The sequence below is a fragment of the Phascolarctos cinereus genome, unplaced genomic scaffold (genome assembly GCF_003287225.1).
Source record: "Phascolarctos cinereus isolate Bilbo 61053 unplaced genomic scaffold, phaCin_HiC Scaffold_1;HRSCAF=81, whole genome shotgun sequence".
NCBI lineage: Eukaryota > Metazoa > Chordata > Mammalia > Diprotodontia > Phascolarctidae > Phascolarctos > Phascolarctos cinereus.
This window is the reverse complement of record NW_027555514.1, coordinates 130,495,847-130,502,946: the sequence shown is the minus strand read 5'-3', so window position 1 is coordinate 130,502,946 and position 7,100 is coordinate 130,495,847. Positions and strand designations below refer to the sequence as shown.

The 7,100-nt window shown below is 37.8% G+C and overlaps 1 long non-coding RNA gene across 1 annotated transcript; it reads right to left on the bottom strand.

Moving 5' to 3' along the window:
• Window positions 1-211: 211 nt before the first annotated feature.
• Window positions 212-6,170, bottom strand: LOC110202948 (uncharacterized). Its single transcript, XR_002322824.2, has 2 exons — window positions 5,555-6,170; window positions 212-558 (listed from the first exon to the last, which is right to left on the bottom strand). It is a non-coding gene; the product is annotated as an uncharacterized LOC110202948 (long non-coding RNA).
• Between the last annotated feature and the right edge of the window lie 930 nt (window positions 6,171-7,100).

Sequence of the window (7,100 nt, the reverse complement as noted above, 5' to 3'; positions counted from 1 at the left end):
TAGCAAGTGCATACTATGTACCAGGCACTGTGCTAAGCACTTCACAAATACCTCATTTGATTCTCATAATCACTCTAAGAGGTAGGTGTTATTATCATCACCATTTTATATTCGAGGAAACTGAAGCAGACACTGTTTAGGTGATTTGCCCAGGGTCACACAGCTAGTGAATGAGTGTTTGAGGCCAGGTTTGAAATGAGGTCTTCCTTAATCCAAGTCCAGTTCTTTATTTACTTTGCCACCAAAATGACTCATTAAAGGTTATTAAAGAATCATTAAAGATTCATGGAAAGATATAACAATAGAGACAATTTCATTTTATGATCCATTGATAATGCGTATCAAATGACATTTAAGTCAGAGATGTAAGAAAATTGTTTGCTACTGTCAAGATGGATGTCAAGAACAGAATCCAAATGGAAGAGGAATTCTTTGTAGAGTAGACGGAGAAGTCCTCCTGATGTACTTGTAGGTAAATGATATTGTGTTGATTGTATCAAATCCCAGCACTTGGAAGGCCTCCTAAATGAGATCTATAATCACTCCAAAGAATTCAGTCTAACAAAACAAACAAAAAAGACTAGATGAAGAAAGCCAATTATCAATATTTTGATACATAGTTGAATGAAAAATTCATGGATCTGGTACATCAGTACGTAAATCTTGGACAGACAGTGCAAATAAATAATGAACTGAGAACTGAACTGAACAGGAAGAGTTAAACATGGAAGAAAAGTTGGAGAAATGAAGTTATTTTAGTGACCATGTTTTTCCCTGTAAGAAATGCCCATTAAAAAAAATCAGCAGTTTTCCAGTGCAGCTACAGGCCTGTGAATCATAGAATACAACAATGTTCAAGCAAATAAAATTGCATATCACGCACAAAGTGGATTTCATTAGGTTGAAGCATATTAGCACCCATTACATATGGAAGTCCCCCAAGGTCTGTCCTTCTGTATTATTTCACTCGGTGAGTCAACCATCAGCTCCCATGTATTCAAATAATCATCTCTATCCTGATAATTCTCTGATGTATTTATCCAGCTCTATCCTCTCTCCTGATCTCCAGCCTTCCTTCACCAACTGCCTATTGGACAGCTCACATTACATATCCTGTAAACATATTAAGCTCATCATGTCAAAACTGAACTTATCTTCCCCTCCAAACCTTCTCCTGTTTTTAACTATTCTTATTACTATCCCTATTACTACCATCCTCCCAGTCACCCAGGTTCACAACCTATGTGACATCTTCAGCATCCATTCTGTTGTCAAAATGTGTCAAAGCAGTTCTAGGATATGTCCTTTTACTGTTTGACTGCAGTCAAAGGGTCACACTTGAGGACCTAGACGGCCACATGTGGCCTTGAGAAGGCGTATCAAACTATTCTATTTTTCATCTTTTACTGCCAAATTTCTAGAATCCAGATCTAGGCCTACTACCTCTATTTTCCTGCCATCTTCTTCCCTCTGCATTCTGGCCCCTATCTCAACAAATCTATTGAAGATGTTGTTCTAGAAATCAACAATAACCTCTTTCTTTTTAAAAAGAGCCTATTCTCAGTCCTTATTTTTCTTTTAAAAAATAATGGATGTCAAGTTTTTGCTGTTAATATTTAGTTGTATTAGTCATGTCTGACTCTTTGTGACCCTTTTGGGGTTTTCTTGGCAAAGATACTGGAGTGATTTGCCATTTCTTCTCCAGTTCATTTTATAGATGAGGAAATTTAGATAAACCAGGTTAAGTGACTTGCCCAGGGTCACACAACTAGTAAGTGTCTGAGGCTGGATTTGAACACAGGAAGATTATCCTTCTTGACTCTAGGACCTGTAACAAAGAATAAGAAAGAGAGAAAATACAGCTCTGCAAAACCAAAACAACAAAATAATACCATTCAATATCATTTGTGATCTTCGCACCTCTGCAGTGGAGTAAGATATATATATATCTATATATATATATATATATATATATATATATATATATATATATATATATATCATACATACATACATATATGTGCTTTTTGGTGAGGCAGTTGGGGTTAAGTGACTTGCCTAGGGTCATATAGCCAGTAAGTGTCAAGTGTCTAAGGCTGGATTTGAACTCAGGTCCTTCTGACTCCAAGGATGGAGCTCTATCCACTGCACCACCTAGCTGCTCCCAGGTACAGTTTTTTCATCCTTTCTTCAGAATTGTGCTTGGTCACTATATCTACATAGCATTCAGATTTTTTTTCCAATCCAATAAACATTTATTAAGTACCTACTATATGCTAGGCACTGTGCTTAGCACTGGGAGTACACCATCACTTCTCTCAAGGAGCTTACAATCTAATGAAGGGAAACAACATACAAAAAAGAGGTAGGAAGGCGGGGAGAGGGATAGAAGATGGAGAAGAGCATCATGGTGTATCCAGCTCAGGCACATCTTGTTCCATGGCATTGAAACTAGGCCAAGTGGGGCAGCTAGGTGGCACAGTGGATAGAAATCTGGCCTTGGAGCAGGAGGACTTGAGTTCAGATCTGATCTCAGACACTTGACACTAGCTGTGTGACCCTGGGCAAGTCACTTAACCCTAATTGCCTCGCCAAAAAGCGAAAGAAAGAGAGAAAGAAAGAGAGAAAGAAAGAGAGAAAGAAAGAGAGAAAGAAAGAGAGAAAGAGAGAAAGAAAGAGAGAAAGAAAGAAGGAAAGAAAGAAAGAAAGAAGGAAAGAAAGAAAGAAAGAAGGAAAGAAAGAAAGAAAGAAAGAAAGAAAGAAAGAAAGAAAGAAAGAAAGAAAGAAAGAAAGAAAGAAAGAAAGAAAGAAAGAAAGAAACTAGGCAAAGCAGCAGAGGCAAAGTGAAGAGGGCTGAGTCCAGTTTCTGTCCTCTGTAAAGGAGGGCATTGGGAGAAGTTTGATACTCTACCCTCTAATCAGAGGACAGAGGAGACTAAAGGACATAGTGTCAATCAAGGCTAGAATTAGCAGAATGCTGATGAGATGGGGAGTGTGGAACTTATCCTGGGAGGAGCATCTTGTTCCATGGAGTTGAAACCAGGCAAAGCAGCCAATGCAAAGTGTAGTGGGACATGCTTTTGTTATTGTTCTTTTCATTTATATTCTTATCATCATTTCTGTGTGTGTTACTTTCCTGGTTTCTGCATACTTTACTATGCACCTGTTCATAGGTCTTCCTGTGCTTTTCTGGATCTCTAATATTTATTTGTTATGGCAAAATAATATTCCATAGTATTCATATGGATCATAATTTGGCCATTCCCCACTTGATGGGCATCTATTTTGTTTCAAGATCTTGTTTACTACAAAGTAGTACATAGCAACAAGATCTCCATTTTGAAGAATATAGACATCATAGTCCCTTCTTTAATTTAATTCCAAATTGCTTTTCAGAATGTTTGGATTATTTCTCAACCTCTCCGACAACATTAATGACCCTATATGTCTATAGCCCATCCAACCTCGATTATTCCCATTCTTTCCCATCTTTTGCCAATTTGCTAGGTGTGAAGTAGAGCTTCAGTATAGCTTTGATTCATACTTTTTATTAGGACTTGGAGGACTCTTTCATATGGTTGTTAATGATCAGCAATTCTTCTTCTGAAAACGATTGGTTCATATGTTTGGTCAGTCTCTATTTCTCTTGACTTTTCTGCTGTATTTGATACTGACTGAATGATATAGTGGATAAAGTTCTGGAGTTGGCATCAGGGAGAACTCAGTTCAAATCATGTTTCTTACTTACCATCTATACTAATATCATATAACTTTCATCTGACTTTGGGGAAGGCTTTATCTCCATGAGCTTTGGTCCCTCATCTGTAAAACTGGGATAATGACATCTACAAGGCCTTCCTCACAGAATTGTTTAAATCTTCAGGTAAGAAAAAGTACAAAAATCATTACATAAATGTCAGGTATTATTATATTATCCTTCCTGAAACTCTTTTCTTTTTTAGTTTACTTTAATACCTTTTTCTGACTCTTCTCCTTCCTCTTTAATTATTTCTTGTATGTTTCCTGTCCCCTTACTGTAGACATTCCCCAAGACTCTGATCTTAACTTTATTTTTTCTTTACTCATTCCCTCCCCCCCATCTCTCCTTCTACCAGTAGTTAGGTAGCATACTATTTAGAGTCAAGAATAAAAATAACTAACATTTATATAGTCATTATTGTGTGCCAGGCATTGTTCAAAGCTTTATAATTATTATCTCATTTGATCCTTACGAAAACTCTGTGAGGTAGGTGCTATTATTATCCCCACTTGACAGATGAGTATACTGAAGCAAACAGAGATTAAATGGCTTCCCCAGGTCACACAGCTAATAAGTGTCTGAATCCAGATTTGAATTTCATATTTGAGCCTTCCTGATTCCAAACCAGGGACTCTATCCGATGAGCCACCTAGCTGCCCCACTTAATACCTGTGTGACCCTGGGCAAGTTACTTATTGAAATATGAGTTAATCTGACTGGCTATTGAAATATGAGTTAATCTGACTGGGCAATTTCACTTGCCCCCAATTCCAAAACCAAATAGTTTTTCCTCGCCCAACCGGTTCAATTCCCTTTTTCTATCAAAGGCATCTCCATTTCGGGGGACTAGAAACCTTGGTATTATCTTCAACTCCTCATTCTCCTCTCCCCCTCATATCCATTCAGTCAAGTTCAATTATTATAATAAGAGAAAGGCATATCAAGACAACTCTGAAATTTTACCTCATACAAAGCTAATTGGCAAAGATCACAAAGATGGGAATGGCACATGTTGTAAAGGTTGTGGAAAGACAGACACACTAATGGACTCTGGGTGAAGCTATAATTTAGTCCAACCATTCTAGAAAGCAATGTGAAAATATGTCTTTAAAGTGACGAAACATCCATACTCTTTAACCCTGAGTTTCTCACTCCTAGGTATTTACCCCAAGGATTACAAGAACATAAAAGGCCTGAAACACCTCAAAATATTTATAGCAGTACCAGCTGGGGTAGCAGAAAATTGGAAACAAAGCTAGGGAGGAAAGCAAAAACATCAGCTGATCATCAGGGTCCAAAAGTATCATGACAGGCTAGAGAATAGGGCTGAATTTATGAATTGAAATTCAATTGGGATAAAGTTAAAGTCTTACACTTCGCTACCAGAAAACCAACTTCACAAAAACAAGATAGGGGAAGCATGGATATAGATAGCAATTGGGGGAAAAAAGATCAAGGAGGCAGCAGTGTGATATGGCAGTAAAGAAGCTCACGTAATCTTGGGCTATCAGAAGAGGGGCATAGCTTCAAGGAATAGAGAGGTGATAAGCCCACTATACCCTGCCCTCAGTAGAATTCACCTGGAGCGGGAAGCTAGGAGGTACAGTGGATACAGCTCTGGCCTTGGAGTCAGGAGGACCTGAGTTGACACTTACTAGCTGTGTGACCCTGGGCAAGTTACTTAACCCCAATTGCCTCACCAAAAAACAAAAAAGAAGAAGAAGAAGAAGAAGAAGAAGAAGAAGAAGAAGAAGAAGAAGAAGAAGAAGAAGAAGAAGAAGAAGAAGAACTCACCTGTAGTAATAAGTCCATTTCTGGTTATCACAGTTTCAGAAGGACATTGATAAGTTGGAAAATATCCAGAGGAGGACAATGAGGATGATGATGGGCCTTGAGCTCATGCCATAGGAGGTTTGGTAGAAGTAACTAGGCATGTTTAGCTTGGAAAAGAAAAGATTCAAGGGAGACATTAGAGCTGTCTTTAAGTATTTGCAGGCTGTCTCATGGAAGAAGGATTAATAGTGTTCCATTTGGCCCCAAAGAGCAGAATTAGGAGCGATGGGTCAAAGTTACAAAGAGTCCAATGTAGGCCTGATTTCATGAAAAACTTCCTAACAATTAGAGTTCTTCACAAGTGGAATGGTGTGCCTTAAGAGGTGGTGGGTTCTGCATCCCTGAAGGTCTTCAAGCAGAGGCTGTTCAACCACTTTCCTCTCACGATGCAGCAGGGTGACAAGTGGCTTGGACTGGACGGCTAGTGAGGGCTCTTCCTGCTCTCACATTTGATGATTCTGTAACTGGTTAATGTTTAAGCTTCCATTCACATCTAGATCTATGATCCTATGACTTGGAGTCCAAAGACCTGGGTTAGCAGATTAATTTAGGCAAGTGGCTTAACTTCTGAGGCTCAGTTTTCTCACCTATAAAATGGAGATAAGACATTTATACTACTTAGCTATGAAGATTATTCTGAGAAAAGTACTTTTTAAATTTTGAAATATTTTGTAAATGTGCTATAATTATCACATTAGAAACTCACTAAATATTTACTGAGTCAGGTAGAATTATATGGCAGGGGAGACAGCCTAGAGGTAAGTTGGGCAGCAGTGGTATGCTAGCAAATTCCTGCTTATTTTAGATAATCCCCAAGCGCATAATTAATTAAATAATTCAAAGTTGACTACATATATGTACCCTGGCCATTAAAATTAATCTGTGAGTCTGAAGAGAATAGGAATACTAGTTTTAAAAAGTATGAAAGAAATTAGTCTGGTTATGTTTTATTTTTTAAATCTTAGACTTTCATGTGTATATAAAAACACTCTCATTTTTATGACCTATCAACATCTAGATGAAATATGATGGAAAATATTGTTACACAATTCACTTTTCCCAGAGCCAAATATACAGTTCTGACCTTATTTGGAATCTTTTTTTCACATTATTATTTTAGCCAGTCTATTTGTTTAAATGACAAGATTCTAGAAGTTGCTCCATCCTCTTATGCTAGAAGGAAACACTATGTGGAGCAGTCCCACCAGTTCCCTTATAAATGTGATTTGGATTGTTATGAAGGGGATTAAAAGCCTGGAATGCAGCAAGTGAACACATTCTTCATTCCTTTCAGTACCTTAATTGATTTCTCTGCTCAGCCAGCTGTGACATCAAGTGATACACTTAAATGGATCCCGAAAGGCCAGTGTCATCCCTTTTTAGGGCTGAATTAACTCTTAAAGAATAAATTAAGTGTTTTTATTCTCACTAAGGCAGACCAGGGACTAATGTTTATGTTATACTTAAGAAACTATCTCAAAAGCACAACACTGTCACTAGACATGAC